Source organism: Eleutherodactylus coqui, chromosome 5 (genome assembly GCF_035609145.1).
Source record: "Eleutherodactylus coqui strain aEleCoq1 chromosome 5, aEleCoq1.hap1, whole genome shotgun sequence".
NCBI classification, from domain to species: domain Eukaryota; kingdom Metazoa; phylum Chordata; class Amphibia; order Anura; family Eleutherodactylidae; genus Eleutherodactylus; species Eleutherodactylus coqui.
The window spans coordinates 39072725-39094489 of record NC_089841.1 but is presented as its reverse complement, the minus strand read 5'-3'; the positions used below and the strand labels follow the sequence as shown (position 1 = coordinate 39094489).

Genomic DNA, 21765 nt, shown 5'->3' with positions numbered 1-21765 from the left:
TTTACCGAGTCTGCATTCTGGAGACTTCATGGGGTGAGTGTCCTGTCTGACATAGTCAGCGAGGGCACCTTCTGCACTTTCCTACAACTGCAGATCAGCCATAACTTGCCTGAACATTCGTACTTTTGATACTACCAGCTAAGACATGTGATCGGGGCTCAGTTTGACTGTTTGTCCATACCACTGTCCTTGTCTCAGTTGGAGGGTCTGGTGCAGATGTGTAACCTCTTAAAGCCACTGTCTAGTTTCTATGCCCAGCTTATACAGCATGCGGCCCTGATGAAGGAGAGGGTCACCCGAAAGTGGGTCACTGATATTCCTGATCTGTTGTCGGGGGAGGATTGGCACATACTGGAGGGTTCTGGCCCCCCCTCGGATTAGCGCTAGGGACAGACTTATTCAGGTCAAGTTCTTGCATCGGATATATTACACTCCCTCCAGACTGCACATTATGGGTTTGCTTCCCCCAGCGATGTGCCACAATGCTTTGCTTGATGGCTGATGGGACCGTTATGCATATGTTCTGGGGCTGCAGTGTCCTACAAGATCATTGGAGGGACATTCTCATATTCATGGAGTCTCACCTGGAGGCCCCAAGGATCCTGCACCCTGGGGTGTGCCTATTCGGGCTTGTTGGAAACCTCCCTGTGGCTGGGGCAACCTGCACCCTATATAAGTTGCTGTTCTTTTACGCTAAAAAGGTGATATTGCTGAACTGGAGGCACCCGGAGAGGCCGACCAGGAGGGCATGGATCCAGGTAGTAAATTCTGTGATTCCTATGTATAAACTGACATATATGACATATATGGCCAGGGGATGCCCGGAGAAGTTTGATTAAGATCAGGGATGCAACGGTGAGAGAGGGATCTGCCTCGATGAGGTGAAGGAGTGAAGAGTACCTGCTTGACCTACACTTGACCTATACTGTTGTCTATTTTTTTTGTAAGAGTCACGCTGTGTGTTTGGGGAAAAGTGGTTATAGATTTTTTTTTTTGTTGTTATTTTCAGACCTAAGGTTTGGGAGTTTTTTTCTGAGGTTCTTCTCATTATCAATAGTTAATTGATTAAGTTAAAATAAAAATACATAGCTAAATGTTATGATTTATGAGGAAAATATGCATATATACAAATAATTACGCTTTTTCTGTTTTTATGTATTATATGGTGCTATTATGATGTGCACTGTCTGTGACCACTGTTTGTTTGTCTATTTTATACTGACTAAATAAAGTTCCTTTTAAAAAAAATCGCATCACCAAGTTTTTGTAGTGTCCGTCCCAAGTATTGAAGGCTGTCTTCCACTCATCTTCCTCGCGGATGTGGATAAAGTTATCAGCACCACACAGGTCCATCTTAGTGAAAATCTGAGCGTCACACTGGCGATCAAATAGCTCAGGGATCAAGGATAAAGGATATTTATTCTTAAGTGACCGAATTCAGACCATGATAGTCAATACAGGGCCGTAGCGACCCGTCCTTTTTAACCAAGAAAAACCAAGCCCCGGCAGGAGACAAGGATTTACGGCTGAACCCTTTGGACAGGTTAGCCTTAACGTATTCGGCTGTGGCCTGGATCTCAGGTAGAGAAAGAGGGTATACTCTACCTCAGGGAGGCACAGCACCAGGCATGAGCTCTATAGGACAATTGTAGGGGCAATGGGGTGGCAGGCATTCAGCCTCTTTCTTGTCAAAGACGTCTGCAAACCCATGATAAGGCTCTGATTGACCGTAGAGGTTAGATGATAAAGTGACCCGTTGAACAGAACGCACAGGACGCAAGCACTTGGTATAGCAGGTGGTACCCCAACTCATGTAATTGGAGCCATAGTAAACCTAGAAGAAGAGAACTGGTCACCCCAGGCAGCACTGTGGGAAATCTTCTCAGAATGGAGGGTGCCAATTCTCAACTCCAGCTGCTCCGTGACAAACTGAATTGTTTAAGAGAGGGTACTACCATTAACTGTGGTTACCACGAGTTGTCTCTCAAGGCGGTGGACAGGAATCTGGTAACGGTCCACAACAGCTTGTTGGAGGAAATTGCCGGCAGAGCCAGAATCCAAGAAGGCTGCCATGGAAACTTGGACCCCGGAAAGGACCATGGTTACAGGTTAGTTCAGCCTGGGAGAGGAGCAATCCTCACCTAGGCTAGCCTCTCCAACTAGCCCTAAGCAGAGGAGTTTCCTTGTTTGAGAGGACAAGTACGAACAAGGTGACCCGGAGACCCACAGACCCACAGACCCACAATACATGCAAAGGTTCTTGTTACGTCTATGTGTACGCTCCTCTTTGGAAAGTCTAAGCTGATCCACCTGCATAGGCTCAGGATAACTAGATTGAGTAGCCGCCGGTGGGGAGAGAAGGTGTCTCTGAAACCGAAGAGCCAGACTGATAGATCTCTCTTGCATAACCTCCCTAGATCTTTCTTGGAAACGCAGATTAATCCTTGCACCCAGAGAAATCAAGGCGTCCAGAGATGACTGAACGACCTGCCAACTCGTCTTTGATGCACCCTGCTAGTCCCTTCCAAAATGCTGCTTCGTTTTTCCACCCTAGCTCTGTTTGGAACTGTAAAGCATATTGGCCCACAGTGAGGTTAATTTGATGGAAACGTAACAGGGCGGAGGCAGCTGAAGATCTACCTGGCTGGTCAAACATCTTCTGAAAAGACTCTGTGTACAGACCAAGATTATTAACTGCACTCCCAGAGAGGATTGATCCACGCCAAAGCCTGGCCAGAAAGGTGAGACATTATAAATGCGATTTTGGTGCAGTCTGACGGGAAAAAAATGTGGCAAAAGCTCAAAGTACAAGGGGCATTGGTTAACAAAACTGCAACATTGTCTGGGATCTCCATAATAACAAGGGGGTGCCGCCAGGCGAGGACCGAAACCAGAAACTGAGGCTGCCAGTGGGGACGGTGCAGCAGTTGCCGCAACACCGTAGGACTGCGGTGCCGCTATGGCAGGGGAAATATTACCGAGACGGGTACTCACATTGTGAAGATACACCAGGACTTGCTCTTGCCTCTCACGTTGATATATCGTCTCCTGGAATAATTCAGGGAGACTGCGTGGTTGGAACTAGAGGGTTCCATGGCTATAATGTACTGTAGTGGCTGTGGCTGTGGAACCACTGTGCAAATCTACCGGGTAGGTGATGATCCAGTCCAGCACGGTTGACAGCCGATCCCAGCATGGAAGGTAACATACCGGATGTACAAACTCGGTATACAGATGGAAACTAGGGAAAGTATCTTGCCCTGAAATAACCAGGAGAGGGAAACCCCTACCTATAAAGGGAGCACTCGTCCTGATAGGGACGACCCCACGGTCATCCTCTAGGCGATGACTGACCCTGATGGGACAGAACACCTATAAAACAAATGACAGAACAATACCGGGGCGTACCGGAACAAAGGAGGACAAGGATAAACAGAGAGGCAGAGTCATGAGAGTGACAGATAGCTGGATACATGAACAGAGGACACAGAACATGAGCAGAAAGCAAGGTAGCAAGGCAACTGCCGAAGCAGGAGCTAAACATGGAGATATGAACACGAATCACACAACAACTCCACAGCACTGTCTGAAACGTCCAGGGCAGCTATATAGGGAGATGATTAGAAAAGGTGCATCAGCTGAGCAGGAGGCCCAGAAACTATTAACCACAGGAGTGCTGGAAGAGAATAAATGAAAGTTTAGTGAACAGAGAGAGCAGGACGATGCCCATGCCTGCCAAACACAGAAGCAGAGGACTGTGTTTGAACAATGCACAACAGTGTGGTACTATTGTACCTTGTCACCACTGGAAGCTAAGGGTTTGACAGGGCTTGCATGGAGGAACACCCCTGTCATGCCCCTAGCTCCTGATTGGCTGAATTGCTGAAGGTCCTAGCAGTGTCTGCATTGATTTTTGGCCGGGCTGGAGGGTTAGACTTCGTTTTCCTGTTAGGCTTACATTATTAGCTCTAAATGCTTCCACATTACAGCTGTAACATGGAAGCATTGACAGCTAGTAATGTAAGTCTAACGGGAACACTGACCCTAATCCTACGGTGTAGTAGAGTTGTGTATGGTGTAGCAGAGCTGTGTATGTAATGTCTACGGTGTAGCAGAGCTGTGTATATAATGTGTACGGAGTAGCAGAGCTGTGTATATAATGTGTACGGAGTAGCAGAGCTGTGTATATAATGTGTACGGTGTAGCAGAGCTGTGTATATAATGTGTACGGTGTAGCAGAGCTGTGTATGTAATGTGTAGTCCGGTAAGTTGTATACAGCAGGCAGCAGAGGGTTTTCCTCTCATGAAGGGTCACATCTCTATTAGCAGCTCATGAGGAGCTCAGCAGAGTCCCTTGTACACTGTTCACCTCCTGGTCATGTGATCCAAGACTCCTCCCACCCATGTGACTGATCACATGGCAGTGATGTCATCACAGGTCCTGGAAGCTGCTGTCTGGCTCTGCAGGTGGATGTCTGGGGCCCCTCATGTCAGGACTGTTGAGGGGAGGATTAACCCCTTCAGGACCGCATTAGTTGCTCCTCACACAGTGCCCTTTATCCCATGGTTCCCCTTTATGCCCGTCTCACACTGTGCCCCCTGCGGTCGGTACAGGACTGATCCTTGGACCTTTGGCTTTTGTTTCTCTGTCCTGACGTTTGGCAAGTTCCAGGTAAAATACGTAACAGTTAGTTTTTGCTTTCTGTTTTCGTCTTCTGCTCAGTGAGTCATATTTATGATTTTCAATGTTATAATAAGCCCAGCCCCCCAGTCCTGCCCGCCCTCCGGCTGCGCTCACGGATGGAAATGGTTATATGGACCCGCTGGGCGGATTTCCATCCAGCTGTGTTTCCAGCTTCGGTGGATGTAAAGTTGGCGTTGGTGTAAATGCGAAAGATGTAAGACACACAAGACTCCTAATATCTGTCGCCCCTGGCCGCCCCTCCGTGTGCCGGACTGAACTCTACGTCCGCTGCAGCTTCACCTGTCATTGTGTTTCAGGCATAAATGACAGTAAATGTGATAGGCCACGCCCACTTCAAAAAGAGGAAGCGCTCCTGAAAATGTAAAAAAAAAAAAGTCCACTTTTTGGCACTTATGTATCAGGTGAAAGTAACACAAGACAGCGTGCTGCGATTTGCCACGATTCTCCACGGTCAGCCTGTCAGATAGGCTGACCGCGGAGATCCGCCTGCCGCCTCCTGCAGCAGAGATCTGCTGTGGATAACCACAACACCCATGGACAGGCAGCCTTAATCTGCATTATAATTAGAAAGGGGCCTGGGAAGTGGGGTGCGAATTTAAAGGAGGGTAATCTGAGACAAAAGTTCCTTAGGGAAATCCACACCTTGTCCCTTGAAGAGAACTTCTGGGATTCTCCTCTTCTTGCCCACAGCCTTCTTTAGTTGTTCTTGTCCAGACAGGCTGCTGTATAAATGGCGGCATCTCCTATTTCTGTTCGAGGCTTGCAGAGGCTCCGATGATTTCCAATGTTTTGCAATAATTGTCTTTGCCATCATGAAAGCATGACCAATTGGAGATTTTCATTTTGAATATCATGTGGAGAAGATCAAATATTACCCCCCCCCCCCAGAATGTAAGTAACTTTGGACATGTCCAAAATATGTGTGCTAGAGAGCCATTGTGCCCACATTCTCTCCAGGAAAGGCCATCTCCTCTTCTTATGTGATTAGCGAGATGTTGAGGGGAGTAATACCACCTGATCTGGATTTTTAATTGTGTCTCCAGAACAACTGCCCCTTTTGTCGATTGCATTCACCCTTTATCAATGTAGCTTTAGACAATTTTCCCCCAATTTCCTTTTCCTAATTAAGCAGATGAGATTTTTTCGTTAGTTCATAATTGTCAATGGGTATATCATAAGATTTTCTCCTCTCACATTTATTAGATTTTATTGTGTTTTTAACTTGTTTATAATATTCCTATGGATTCCTATTGCATATATGGGGATTCTCCTAAGAAAGGAGCTGATCCTAATATATTTAAACTTGTCTGTTATAGGCAGGTGGTACCCCACTTGGAGCCTCTCAAAGGGTAATACCCTGTGTGTTCCTACAAGATCCTCCACTTGTTGTATCCCTCCTGCCTTCCAATTCCATACATCCAAGTTTGGTATTAGGTGGCTTAGGGTTTCTACTGGAATTGGGGGTTTGCTTAAACAGTTGTGAGACACGAGGCTACGGGTTAGAGATTGCCATGCCTCTACTGTAGCGCTCATAGGAGGAGACCGTTCCCGAGTCACCAATTTCATCTCTGCAGACTCGAGCTTGACTGTCATGGCTGTCAAAGATGCTGCATAAAGGAATGAAGCATGCGAAACTCATGTTAAAAATCCCTCTTCCATACGCCTCCGACAGAGATTGTTCTTATCTATCCAGAATTTTACTTGATTTAAAAGATTAGACTTACATAAGCTTTGATGTTGGGAACATCTCCCCATCCATTCTTGTGGTGTAAAGCTAGTATCGATAAGGCTAAGTGTATTTTTTTTCCCCTTCCCCAGATAAGCCCAGACACCTGCCTTTGTAGTTTAGCCAAGGTAGATTTAGATATAGGTAGTGGTAAGGCGCAAAAAGTATACAATAGCTTAGGTAAAATGTTCATTTCCCAGGACGTCTCCACGACAGCACCACCTGAGATCGCCTCCTCCTGATAGGACAGGAACACACCGAGAGGTTAAAATTTCCCCCCCCCCCCGTCCCCCCGTCCCCCCTTCCTCAGTGTTTTCCTGTCCTGCCAGGAGGCAGGATCACCGAGAGGGGCTGGTGGAGACGCCAGCCCGAAGAACGTACCGGCAGATCGGAGGGCAGTGGTCCAGCCTGTCCTCCCTTCTTGCAGAGTGGCTCCCGGGACGCCACATGGGGTGGTTCCCCCGGGCCAGGTTCCTCCCGCGGCGGCCCATGGGGGTTCAATGCGGGGCTCCAGCTCTCCTCTGCGCCGGCTTAGGAACGTGCGCGGTGCTTCCGGCTTCCCCTTAACGAGCAGAGGGGGGGCGGGGCGCCGCGTCATGTGACGAGCGCGATGACGTCACCGCGCAGGGCACGGCCGGCGCTCGGAGGGGCCAGGGCTAAAAATTAAAGGCGCCAAAATTTAAAAAAAAAGAGGATTTAAAAAGGAACCTGAGAGAAGATGGCGCTGAGCGAAGAAGCCATTCAGTGAGTATTGGCTTACTGCCCCAGGAGTGTCTGCAGCACCAGTGACAAAGCAATGAGTGCTCCAGCACCAGAGGTCGCGGAATGTTCAACCGCGGCGGCAACCGTAAGTAGCCAGTGGGGCAAAACAAGGCATGCATATTCGTATATGTTACTAATGAATGTTGCATCCTTACACGCAAAATTTTGTTTATCTGCCAGGGGGATAAAAGAGATGCCCCTCCCAGAGCCAAAGCTAAAAAGTGCGCAGAATGCGGCGCAAGACTACCGGCTTCGCATGTGAGACCATTATGCAAAACATGCATAGCCAAGCTGGTCAAGGAGGAAACGGGGGCGGATTCCTCGAGGACGTCAGGAAGCTTGTCCGAGAGGAAGTGCGGTCAGCACTGACTACTCCTAAAACGCCACCCAGGGGGGCATCGGGGGCAAAACGCCGAAGGAAGGCGCATAGCCCAGAGGAGCACTCAGACTGTGAGGAGAGTTCGGGATCGGAACCAGAAGAGCTGGTGCTCGAGGAGTCCTCAGAGGAAGAGGAATACCAAAAATACCTCTTCCATAGAGAAGACCTAACGGAACTGATCAAATCCGTTAGAGCCACACTAAAAATGGAAGAACCCAGGGAACCCCGTTCAATGCAGGACGAGGTCTTTTGGGGGTTAGGAGAGAGGAGGAAGCATACATTCCCGGTCCACAGCAACATAGCCAAATTAATACTGAAGGAGTGGAAGAAACCCGACACGGGCTCCTTCTCTTCTAAGGGGGTTAAGAGGCGCTACCCGTTTGAGGAGGGGGTATGTGCGAATTGGGAGGAAGTACCCAAGGTGGACGTCCCAGTGGCTAAGGTGGCTAGGAGGACAACATTGCCCTTTGAAGACGCCACACAGCTTAGAGACCCAATGGATCGGAAGGCGGAGGGCCTATTAAGAAGATCCTGGGAGGCAGCTGCCAGTACGTTCAGGCCAGGGGTGGCAGCCACGTGTGCCGCCAGATCCCTGGGAGTGTGGCTAGAGCAACTGGAGCTGCATATCTCGAGCAAAACACCGAGGGAACAAATTATAGATTCCCTTCCTATGCTAAAAATGGCCACCAACTTCCTGGCAGACGCAGCAGCGGAGTCAGTGAAGCTTTCGGCAAAAGCAACGGCCCTAACCAACTCGGCCAGAAGAGTCCTGTGGCTGAAGTCATGGTCGGGTGACCTAACATCAAAGAATAAACTGTGCTCACTCCTCTTTCACAGCCAGTTCCTCTTTGGTCCGGATCTGGACAAAATCCTAGAAAAAGCGTCAGACAAGAAGAAGGGATTCCCGGAAGAAAAACAGCGTAAAGGGAGGACCGTCTTCCGGGCCCCAGCACAACAGCCGGAACCATATAGAGGCAAAGGCAAGACTGGCCGCTGGAGTTACCCCAAGGGAGGCAGAGGGAGGAGCTCCCTCTTCAACCCACACCAGGGGGAGCCAGCCAAGCAGAAGCCCTGACGCCATCCCAGTGGGGGCGAGGCTGCAGAGCTTCGCGGATCGGTGGGCCTCGATTTGTCGGAGCCCGTGGATCCCGGAGATCCTGCAGCAGGGATACTAAATCAAACTGGTATCCCTCCCCAGGAGAAGATACATTACCACGCGAGGTCCAGTACAACAACTGCACCCACTCCAGCAGGCGGTACAGGACCTACAACGCCTAAGAGCAGTGTCCCTCGTGCCACAGGAAGAGGAGACCTGGGGGCATTACTCCAGTCTCTTCCTAATAAAAAAACCCGGTGGAGGTTCACGCATGATAATAAATCTAAAACCCCTGAACGTCTTCGTCAAGTATCGAAAGTTCAGGATGGAATCCATCACATCAGCAGTAAGGTTGATCCCCAAGGGTGCCTACATGGCATCGATCGACCTGAAAAACGCCTATTTCCATGTACCTATCCACAGGGACTCAAGGAAGTACCTAAGGTTCACGCTGGAGATGGGCAAGAAGACAAGACATCTCCAATTCAGATGCCTGCCCTTTGGAATCTCCTCAGCACCCCGCATCTTCACGAAAATCATGGCGGAGATTGCAGCATACCTAAGGCAGAGGTCGATTCTGATAGTCCCCTACCTGGACGACATACTAATTATAGCCGAGTCCAGGGAACGCCTAGCAGAAAACTTGGCAACAGTGCTCAACCTATTGCAGTTCCTAGGTTGGATAATAAATTGGGAGAAGTCCAGCCTAAACCCCAGCACGGAGAAGGTGTTTTTAGGCATAACACTCGACTCAGAGGCCCAATGATCCTTCCTCCCCGAGTCAAAAGGGCAGAAACTCTGACACATGGTGGAATCCTTCATGCGGAGACGGTCATGCACAATCCGGGAGGCTATGTCCCTCCTGGGAAGTCTAACGTCATGCATCCCGGGGGTAGCATGGGCACAGACACATACCAGACCTATGCAAGCAGCAGTCCTCGCTGGAAAGCAAAATGCAAATCAGGAACTCGGTAAAAATATCCTTGCGATGGTGGACGTCCCTGAGAAACCTAGGAAAAGGAGTCCACTGGATACTGAACCCGGCAGTGCAGGTCATGACAGACGCAAGCTCCTGGGGGTGGGGGGCGCACGTCGGAGACCAGCTCCTACAGGGCCCATGGCCACTGGAGACGAAGCACCAATCCTCGAACTACAGGGAGCTACAAGCGATCTGGAAGGCCCTACAGCACCTGGGGGACACGGTAAAAAACCAACACATACGAGTACTATCGGACAATACCACGGCAGTGGCCCATATCCGACACCAGGGGGGCACGAGGTCGCCAGCTTTACAAAGTATCACACAAAGAATATTTCGCTGGGCGGAGGGCCGCATCATCTCACTGTCGGCAGTACACTTGAAGGGATCTCTGAATCGAAGAGCAGACGTCCTCAGCCGGGGGCGTTTAGATCCAGGGGAATGGTCTTTATCCCAGGAGGCATTCCGGATGGTGACGGACAAATGGGGTCTCCCACAACTGGACCTATTCGCGTCAAAACAAAACACCAAGGTGAAGAACTTCTCCATCAGGCGGGAGGACCGACCGACAGCGGTGGACGCCCTGAGCCAGGACTGGGGAGGAGAACATTCCCCCCGATCCCACTAATCCCAAGGGTACTGCAGCACTTCAGGTCACAACCGTGCACCCTGATCCTGGTGGCTCCCTTTTGGCCCAGAAGGAGCTGGTTCAGCCTCCTAAGGAACCTGAGCATCCAGGAGCCAGTCACCCTTCCGGCTCAAGAGAATCTCCTAACGCAAGGACCCCTGAACTACCCCGACATAAGCAGACTCCATTTAACAGCTTGGTTACTGAAGAATCCATACTAAGGGGCAGGGGATTCGTGGACAGGGTAGTCAGAACGCTAATGGCAAGCAGGAAAGATACTACCAACCGCATATACCAGAAAATCTGGAAGAGGTTTACCTCTTGGAAACAGGAGAGAAGCTCCTCGAGCAACAGGGCGGACGTTCCTTTGATCCTGGACTTTCTGCAGGACGGCCTGGATATGGGCCTCGCCCCAAGCACCCTAAGAGTCCAAACGGCAGCCCTTAGCGCCCTATTTTACACTAAGTTAGCCGGGGACAGGTGGATCAGTAGATTCCTAACAGCGGCAGATAGGCTACGACCCAGGTCCACCAACATATGCCCAGACTGGAATCTTAATTTAGTCTTGAGGGCCATGACAGGGGAACCCTTCGAACCAATTGAGGGGCTCTCAATAAAAATGCTCACAGTGAAAACTATCTTCCTAGTGGCAATTTCCTCAGCCAGACGGGTCAGCGAGCTACAAGCCCTATCCATACGCCACCCGCTCCTCAAGATTACAGACACCAAATTAGTCTTTAAAGCAGACCCGACCTTCTTACCTAAAGTAGTATCCGCATTCCATAGGGCCCAGAACATCGTAATCCCCTCGTTCTATAATCACATTAAAAGACGAGAGCGAGCGAGCCCTAAATTGCTTAGACGTCAGAAGAGCGGTTCTGACATACATCGAGGCTACAAGCCCATGGAGGCAGGACGACAACCTGTTTGTCCAATTCTCAGGCCCTAACAAGGGAAAGAAAGCAGCTAAAAGCTCTATAGCCAGTTGGATCCGCCTGGCCATTAGCGAGTCATATAAGGCTTCGGGGAAGGAGGCCCCCTCGGCTCTTAAAGCCCATTCCACGAGGGCAATAGCGACTTCATGGGCCGAGCATGGCTCGGCATCAGTAGAGCAGATATGCAAAGCAGCAGTATGGAAAAAGCCCCATACTTTCGTCAAACATTACAGGGTAAAGGTGCAGCTTGATGAGGACATGTCCTTCGGTCGTAAGGTCCTCTCAGCGGCAATCCCACCCTAGAATAAATTTAGTTGATACGTCTCAAGTGGTGCTGTCGTGGAGAAGTCCTAGGAAAAGTAGGATTATACCTACCCGATAATAGGGTTTCCAGGAGTCTCCACGACAGCACCCGTACATTCCCTCCCTAAAAATAATGTGTATATATAAAAAAATAAATAAATAAAAAATAAGAAAAAAAAAAGAGAAAAAGTACCAGATAGGTAAAAAGTTTAAGTTAGCTCCCATCCCGGCAGTTTCGTTATAATACACTGAGGAGGGGAGGACGGGGGGGGGGGGGGGGGGAATTTTAACCTTTCGGTGTGTTCCTGTCCTATCAGGAGGAGGCGATCTCAGGTGGTGCTGTCGTGGAGACTCCTGGAAACCCGATTATCGGGTAGGTATAATCCTACTTTTTTAGAGATGAGCGAATATACTCGTTTCGAGTAATTACTTATATTGAGCACCGCGATTTTCGAGTACTTCCGTACTCGGGTGAAAAGATTCGGGGGGAGGCGTGGCGGAGCGGGGGGTAGCAGCGGGGAACAGGGGGGAGCCCTCTCTCCCTTCCCCCCCCCCACTCCCCGCTGCAACCCCCCCACTCACCCACGGCGCCCCCCGAATCTTTTCACCCGAGTACGGAAGTGCTCGGGCGAAAAAGGGGCGTGGCCGAGTACGCTCGCTCATCTCTATTCATTTTGTACGTCATTATTCTGCCATACCCGGACAGGCGCACTTTGGAGAGACGCCCCATCCCCCTCTGTAAGGATGCCATTGTTGGAGGGAAGTTTTCCCTCTATATTCCCAAGTGGAGTGGTTAAGTTTACTCCCAGGTATGGGAGGCTTTCTTCTTAATAGCTGAAAGGGAATTCTGATAGGATAATCTTCTTAGATAAATTCATGCCTAGCATCTGTGTTTTCCCCACATTAAGTTTATAGTAGGATACCTGACTGAATTGATCAAGTATCCGTTGGGAGGCTCTCATTGATTCCAGAGATCTTGACAACATTAGGATTATATCATCAGCAAATAAGCTTATTCTGTGTTGCCTGGATCCCAAAGGAATACCCCTTATCTCCATTTCGGATCTCATGATCTCAGCTAATGGCTCGGTCATTAGAACAAGCAGTAGCGGAGACAGTGGGCACCCCTGTCTTGTTCCATTAGTTATTGCGAAGGGTTTGGATATGGTGCCATCAACCAACACCCTCGCAGAGCGGTTGGAGTACAGGTCCCGGATGGCACGAATCGCTCCCTCCTCAAGGCCAAAGCGCCTCAGAGTTTCAAAAGCACAACCCCAATGGATTCTATCAAAGGCTTGCTCTGCGTCGAGGGCCAACATTGTTGAAGGTAGCCTGGAGGATTCCACTGAGTGCATAGGGTTTAGGCTTCTTCTCGTGCCATCTAAGGCCTGCCTGCCTTTAACGAAGCCGATCTGATCTGAATGGATAATGCCAGTGAATATTTTCAAGAGTCTGCACGCCAGCACTTCAGGGTAAATTTTTATGTCTATGTTAAGCAGTGAGATTGGTCTAACATTTGCCGGCTCATTATGTTCCTTTCCAGGCTTAGGTAGTGCAACTATTGTAGCCTCAAGCATTTCCTCAGGGAAATTCCCCTAATTTATTGCCGTGCTAAAAGTTGTCACCATATATGGGGATAGTACCGCCAAGAAAGTCTTATAATATCCGGCTGAGATGCCATCGGGACCAGAAGCCTTTTAAATTTTTTTAGGGAAACTATCATCTCTACCACTTTTGCATGCGCTAACGGCTCATCCATAGTCTCGGCCTGTAAGGCATATTATTTGGGGAGGTTTGCTTTTTGATGAAAATTGTCTGTCTTCCCGTAGCTAGGTTGCCCTGTCTGGTCATTGTCTTTTAAATTTAGAGGTTACTATAGTACGCTTGGAAAGAGTCTGCTATCTGTGTCAATTTAACTCTCTTGTCTTTCGAAGCCCATATATATGGAACCCCTATTTTAGTGGCTTTTTTTCTTAACCAAATTGGCCATCCATCGGGAGGGTTTGATCAGGGAAGAATACATTGAAGCTCGCTGGCATTCACAGTTCTATCAAAGTTTCCCATTGAGGCTTCCCCTAGTTCCTGTCTCAGTCTGAAAATACATGGCCTTAGTCTCTGTCAACAATAAGGGGTAAACCCAGAACCCTGTGCAGGTGTGGAAGAGCTAGGCAGAGGTGTAGACTGAGTTGCTAGCTGTGTGGACAACTAGTTGGTGAACTGTATGACAAATTGTGTAGTAACTTGAGTAGCGACTTGGAGAGCAGCCTGTGCAGTTTCTAACGAGTTCAGACGAGTTGCAACATTCTGGAGGATTTGGGAGGCTTTATCTAGAAATGTTGGATCTGGCGCAGCTGATCCGTTGTGGTTGGGGAGCCAGAGACAGTTTCAGTGTTGTGGCTGCTACACAAGGACAAGGCATCGTACCTGTTAGTGTGAACATAATTACGTCCAGAAGACTAGCAAAGGTTAGGGCTGCCAGCAGACACTTTGGCATACACTGATCAGGCAATGGGTCAGGACAGGTGGCAGACAGTGTGGTGCAATCACATAGCTGTGGTGAGGAGTACAGAAGTAATAGTGTGGGTCAGGACAGGCAACAAGAGGAGAGGAGAGTCCAGTAGTGTAGCCAAGGTCAGGAAAACAGAAGTAAAATCACAGTCAAAAGCAAGCAAATGTTAAGAAAACAAGCAGGTGTTAAGAAAAGTAATTTATTATTTGGGGATTGGTCACAATGGAATGGAACTAATAGCTTAGCAAGGTTTATAGGTAGAGAATGCCTCATATAACCATATGTGTCTTGTAATGTCGGGGCTCGAACCTGGGAACTCCTGTGCTTCAGGCGAAGGCTCTTACGGCTGAGCTATCCAGCCCTTTGGACAGCTCCCCTGCATGACCTATCCCTTAATTAGCTGCTAGACCATATAAACCTGGCCTAGCACTTCCCATCCTTGTGAGATTATTGTGCCGCCAGACAGTAGTCAAGCTCTTCTCACTTGCTGCCTCCATACTGCTACCTGATATACCTACCTGTGTATCGACCTCTGTCTTCCTTGACTATGCTATCCCCCTGCCCCTCTCTACCACAAACTGATACCAATCTGTGTACCGACCTCTGGCTTCCCTGACCACAATACCGATCCACACCAGTTACAACAAAGGACTCCAAACCTGAACATAATCATTACAGGTGATTGGAAAGGGACGCTTTAGAAGAGCTTGCACTTGCTCTTTGGGTCAGGGGAAGAGAGCATGTGAGTCTTATGGGTAGAAACCGAAGACCACGTGCAGCATGACCTCAAAAACTGCAACTGACCACAGCCCCAAGGATAGATACACAGATGGCGATGGCAGTGCGTTATAACACATGTATGACTCACATGGGAAAATTGTGGCCAGTGATTGCCCGAATCAGTCGTGTGGAAATACCATATCCTTTGACGCTATTTTGATCTTAAAGATGAAGAAATTACCTAGATAAGAGATTCAATGTGTTTCAAACCATAAAAGAGAATACAAAATGTAAATTTCATCCTATTATCTCCAGTAACTATAATTTTTTTTATTCACATGGGATTTTGTCTGATTTTTACATTGTCTGTCTCATTTTATTTTCGTTAAGATATCTACAGTATAAGATCTTCAATTGATATCTTCTATATAAGAGAATTTTCCTGATTGACCCATCAAGGATGGAGAAGGACAGGAACAAGATGGCAGAGAGTGCATTACATCTCACCCTAGAGATAATCTTCCAGCTTACTGGACAGGTGAGAGATTCTGATGTCATCACATTACATCATTTTATGGTAATAACAGATGATGTCACTGGAGGGAGGAAAGATTCTGGTGATGTCATATTACGTCATTCTTATCTGTCGTAATAACAGATGATGACACTGGAGAAGTGATGGACGTTGAAAATGTCTGTAGTGATATTTATGACTGTCTCCCCATATACAGGATTACACAGTAGTGCAGAAGACCTCTAGTGATGGCTGTCGGGCCCCTGTGTGTGATGGATGGGGAAGACCCCTGAGCCCAATCACAGGGCCCCCACCTCACCCCCTGATACATGAGAACATCAATGTACAGAGGATTCTAGAACTTACCAACAAGCTGATTGAGCTGCTAACTGGAGAGGTGATGCTGCAGGGAATGCTGGGACATTATACAGTAACAGCACTGGAGGCTTCTGGGTAATGGCTGTATATTGTGTTGTCAGGTTCCTATAAGGTGTCAGGATGTCGCTGTCTATTTCTCCATGGAGGAGTGGGAGTATTTAGAGGGACACAAGGATCTGTACAGGGAGGCCATGATGGAGACCCACCAACTACTCATATCAGCAGGTAATAGGCAGGACTAAATACACATTAACCCTTTCAAGACTGAAACTATGATTGCATTTAAGACTGCTGGGATTTGTTTACTTTTGTGTCACCAAATTCAAAGACCCAGAATTATTTTATTTTTCCATCAATGTATAAGGCTTGCGGTTTTTTTTCTGGATTAGTTGACTTTTTTAAAATAACACCATTTTGGGGTACATACAACTCATGCATTAACTATTTTGGGGGGAAATTTGAAAAAAAAACAGCACTTCCTCCAGTGTTGTTTTGCCATTTACGTGTATTCTATTGGTTGCGCTGCATAAATATGTCACCAACTTTCTATGTGTGGGAACAATTATGATCATATCATGGACATCATTATGTCAGGACTGAAAACAGAGTGGCGGGGTCTAGCAAAATGCCGGCTCGCCGAATTGAGAACCAACACACCCCATTATAGTCGGTGGTGTCCATTCAGTTCCACCATATGATGGGTCCATTTTGCCAGGTGTTGCCGTTTTCTTGCTCTCGAAGCATAGCAGGAAAATTGAAATCCATAACTCTGAGGTGAACCATCTCTTGCTTTAGCCCCAATTTAGTTATATCTGAGACAACTCCTTGATCTTTTCTTGATATGGTTTACAATTGAATTCACTGTACAACACCAGGTATGTGTTTTTTATTTGTTTTGTCGCTTTTTAAAAACAAAACTACTTTTTATAAAAATGTAAAAAATGAGGTTTCTTTAAACACCCTCCAGATGTTTCAGATATGCATATCTAGCTGCTACACTGCTCTGAAGATCACGTGAACGTCAAGTGAATTTGACTACATGACTTGTAATTTGTATAGAAAAGTTATAAAATATCTTTCAAAGTTTTATTCAAAAATGGTAAAATCTGTTTTATTCTTGGCAGATGATGATATTGGAAACTCAGAGGAATGTCTGATATCTGTAGATTGTAAAGCAGAAGATTATGGTATCACACTAGATACATATGAAGACCACCCCATTATCCCCGATATCCCCTCAGCCTTTCACACCATGGATCTCTCTTCTGATCCTTTTATATTTGTGCTATCTTCTGATTCATCACAGGCGGTAAAGCAGGAGAAAGGTTACAGCAGGGAAGAACATGAAAAAGCTCTCATAGTGGAGAAGCCATATCCATGTGCAGAGTGTTGCAAATGTTTTACTCTTAAATCAAATCTTGTTAAGCATGAGAGAATTCACACAGGAGAGAAGCCGTATTCATGTTCCAAATGCGGGAAATATTTTAGAAATAAATCAAATCTTAATCGACATCAGAGAACCCATACAGGTGAGAGACCATTTTCATGTTCAGAATGTGGGAAATGTTTCTCAAGGAAAGCATATCTTGTTCAACATCAAAGAGCTCACTCAAGAGAGAAGACATTCTTATGTTCAGAATGTGGCAAATGTTTTAATATCAAGTCAGATCTTGTTATGCATCAGAAAACTCACACAGGAGAGAAGTCATTTGCATGTTCGGAATGTGAGAAATGTTTCTCAAGAAAAGCACATCTTGTTGAACATCAAAGAGCTCACACGGGAGAGCAGCCATTTTTATGTTTACAATGTGGGAAATGTTTTACTCTGAAATCAAATTTTGTTAAACATCAGAGAATTCACACAGGAAAAAAGCCATTTTTATGTCTAGAATGTGGAAAATCTTTTAATGTCAAGTTAGATCTTATTAAACATCAGAGAATTCACACAGGGGATAAGCCATTTTCATGTCCAGAATGTGGGAAATGTTTCTCAAGGAAACCACAGCTTGTTATACATCAGAGAATTCATACAGGGGAGAAACCGTATTCATGTTCAATATGTAGTAAAAGATTTTCTGAGCAATCACATCTTAGGCGTCATCAAAGCTGTCACACAGGAAAGAAACCATTTTCATGTCCGCAATGTGGGAAATGTTTCTCTCAGAAATCACATCTTACCGTACATCAGACAATTCACTCGGGAGAGAAGCTATTTTCGACTCTATTTGTGGAAAGCATTTTAACTAATCCTCAGCTGTAATTGAACATCAACGAACTCGCAAGGAGAAAAAGCATTTTTAATAACTCATTTTATTGACAACACAAGAATATAAAACAATTTTAGTTAAAGTTAAGTTACCAGAGAAAGGAACCATAATTTATAATTCACCGTGACGTGTAAAGCATCGCGAACAGTATTTGGGTCTGATCAAGAGTATGAAGTTCAACTGAGAGCAACTTGATATCCACTCATGCTCTTAAGACATTGCAGCAACGGTTTTAAGGACCTGCACCTTTGAATCATGCCTAGAAAAATGTACAAATTTGGCCTCTAAAAGGTCCTCTATTTTTATTTTGGCTACTTCAACATGCTCCTATAAACCTACCACCATCCTAGCATTCTGATTCACTTATCCAAGGAGTCTAGACACCTCACAATGTCTGAAAAGTCCTATTTAATCCTTTAACGTCACAGGATATACGTTTATGTCCTGGATCCATATTACTTAACGCAACAGGACGTAAACTTACGTCAGAAGTAATCCTGTGCCATCCTGCAGTGGGAGACGGCTGTGACTATCATAGCAATCATAGCTTTTCTGGTTCAAACTTTTTTGAGCACTTTCCCATCTTTGTAGATTTCTGCATTGATTGCTGATAAAATAAGTCACAATTATAGGCAAACTCCCCCAGTCCCCCCCCCCCCACTCTCCCCCTCTCTCCCTAACAGAGCGTGCTCGCTCATCTCTAATAATGATGACAGACATCCTATCCTATAGTTGCAAATAAGACTTTCACAATGTTGAAAGATGACTTTGAACAATTCCGCCCTTTAAATGTATTTTTAGTCATTCATAATTTCTGGGATGCTTTGTGTACACAGCCCTTTTCAGGTCACAACACAATATGTTGTTAAATATGTGTGGCAATGTTAATGTGAATGGAATTAAATATACAGAATTAACTACACAATGCTGATATGTTTATTTTAGGCCACAAGAGGGTGGATGTATGTTACCCCTTGAGGACACCTAAAAACTACAGCTCATCATGCAAAAAACAAGCTCTCACAGAGCTCCGTCAATGGAAAAATAAAATAGTTACAGGTTTTAAAGTTTTTTTTATTGTGCTTAAGTGGAAAAATCCCCCCCAAAACCCAACTTGGGTATCCTCGTAATTGTAGCAACCCGCAGAAAAATGTGTCATGGTATTTATGCTGTATTATTAATGCTGTGTACTGAAGGGGTTAAGAGTGTTTGTGATTGTTGCTGTAATTTGTGAAAACTAACTAGCTAATAAGTTGATAGAAAAATGCATTGTAAATACTGGGCTTTTCCAGTCACTGTGGTCTCGTGAAATGATGAGAGGCTAGCCTGACTGGGCTGGGCTTGCGGTGGTACATTGAACCCTCCTGGGAATAAAGGCTCTTAACAAGATAGATCTCCCCTGGGTTAAAGCATGTTGAGGAGGGGGCCTAAGACTGCTAAGCGACTTGCTGGGGACGAGGAACCAGATGACAGGTGCATGGTTCCAACACTACCAGATACGCGATTTCGTACGTTCCTTAGGACCAACGTCAGACCTGACGGCGCCAAACACACAATTTGAAGAGCTATGTGAGAAACCTCAGAGGACTAGAGGAGAGATCTCCGCGATCTATGACTTTCTGATAGCCGGGGAGGAACTGGACTCTGGAGAGGGGCACAGCAGGTCTTGGGAAAGAGAACTAGGGAGGGAGATATCAGAGGAGCAATGGGGCAAAGCCATATGCATGACCCACAAAATGACGGTCTCAAGCAGCCACCAAGAACTAATTTTATAAACTATTAAGGAGGTGGTATCGAACACCAGTGCGCCTGGCCAAATATGGCAGGGGGGCATCTGACCTGTGTTGGCGTTGTTTAAAGGAGGCTGGCGCACACTCACATATATGGCGGTCATGCCCCCAGGTCAGGGCGCTCTGGAAGGAAATAGAAACACTGTATAATGCGCTGAATAAAGGATTATATACGTGGACTCCAGAGATGGCCCTCTTGTCGATCCTCCCGGGACCAATAAAAAGTAATAGGAAAAGCTCACTTAGGTTCTACTTCCTAGCGATGAGAACGGTGATACCCAGGCTGTGGAGGTCCCAAGACTCCCCCACTAAAGTGGGTGACCGCCTTAGATGAAATAGGCCGTATGGAAGAATTGAAAGCAAAAGATGACACGAAATACACCGCATATCACGCCGCATGGGAACCCTGGCTCTCATTCCGTAGATCCCCAGGATTTGACCAATGGTTGGTAAGTGGAATTCTTCCCAATTAGCACCAAACATAGGAAAAAATGAGACGGCCCCGGAGCCAAGAACCCCCCCCCCCCTCCTCCTCTATCTCCTTCCTATCTCTTCCACCCCTACCACAGACCCTTAAGCATCACAAGCATATAAGCATACGCGACATATAATCACCCCCCCCCCCCCCCCCTCCTTTCCTGTGCTACCGGCCTCCTATGGACCCAGGGGATGCCGAGGCAAGACCGGAAACTCCGACCCCTTCCCCCATGCCTTAAATACTACCCCCCCATCTCTTACCCATTTTAGCCCCCTCTCTCGCCCCCCTACCTCTTCTACTGTGACAAAGCCTTAGCATTGTTGATTATAAAAGTCTACTGGAAGCAATTATGAGCGCAAAAAAGCAGGGGTGGGTGGGATAAAAAGTTTTATTAGTTTAACTAAAAAGTTCACAAAGCAAGAAATTGATAGACAATAGTAACGGTACGGAAACCAATAGTAGCTATGTTAACTGTTGAAATGTCTTTAAAACTGATTGTATCACTGAGAATTGAAAATTAATAAAATGTAGTTTGTTCTAAAAGGGCAAATTACAAAAATATTCAGTAAAAAGTGCATGATGGTCACACATTTACACACCATGATTATCGCTCAAAAGATGGTTTTTGAGAGAATTTTGAGCGATATTCATTGTGTGTAAAAGGGCCTTTAGTGACGAGTTAGTCAGTGAGGGCGTATATGTATGTATGTATGTATATATATGTATATGTGTATATATGTATATATATGTATGTGTGTGTATATATATATATATATATATATATATATATATATATAAAGCATGTTGAGGAGATAACTCTGGGGATTTGAGCCTTGTAGAGTGGAGGCTATCGTGCAATGAGAATGCTGTCCATCTGCCTGTGGACGTTGCTTATCTTACTGTAAACATGTCGGAACCATTTCAAAGAGCGCCCTCAGAAAACGTCCTCCATACCTAAGGTCGTCCATGGCTCTCTTACAGCTTCCCTTGGCCATCGACCATGATTAGTAGTGGCTGCAGTGTCAAGTTGTTCAGTGGCAGGGTGGATCAGCTGAAGGTAGCCTCTGTAGAAGGGTTAGGAATTGTAGATCTTGGCAACTTTTTGTCCACTGTACTGAGCTACGTACATGTGCCCAAAGTAGAGGTCGTGGGTGATCTAGACTCCTTTTACAGGGGACCCATAAAAATTAGAGCAAGGATCTTTAAGAATACTGTTTTAACATTTGCCAGGTCTTTAATAAAACAGCAGTCTGAGTGATAGAGCAGCAGTGTTGAATGGCAAAATAGAGTGCCCCTTAGGCTGGGTTCCTACAGGACGGAATCCCGCCGGAAATCTTGCGGTTTGGCCGCAGTGAGAAAATATGAGATTTTTGCCGGGAAAGCGCTGCTTCAAAAAACGCGGTACTTAGCCGTGGGTTTTGGAGTGGCTTGGCCGCAAAAAATATCGGTACACATGAGGGTGGATGTATGTTACCCCTTAAGGACACAGCTATATGAGGACTTGTTTTATGTGGGATGAGTATTTTTCAGTGGTACAATTTAATGTATCACATCATTTACTCAAATAAGGGAGATGGAATAAAACCTCTAGATTCC

At 46.5% G+C, this 21765-nt stretch overlaps 1 pseudogene; it reads left to right on the top strand.

Annotated features, from left to right (window-relative positions):
• LOC136628745 (zinc finger protein 585A-like) overlaps positions 1-18935 on the top strand; it is a 183923-nt pseudogene extending 164988 nt beyond the window's left edge.
• Positions 18936-21765: the final 2830 nt, after the last annotated feature.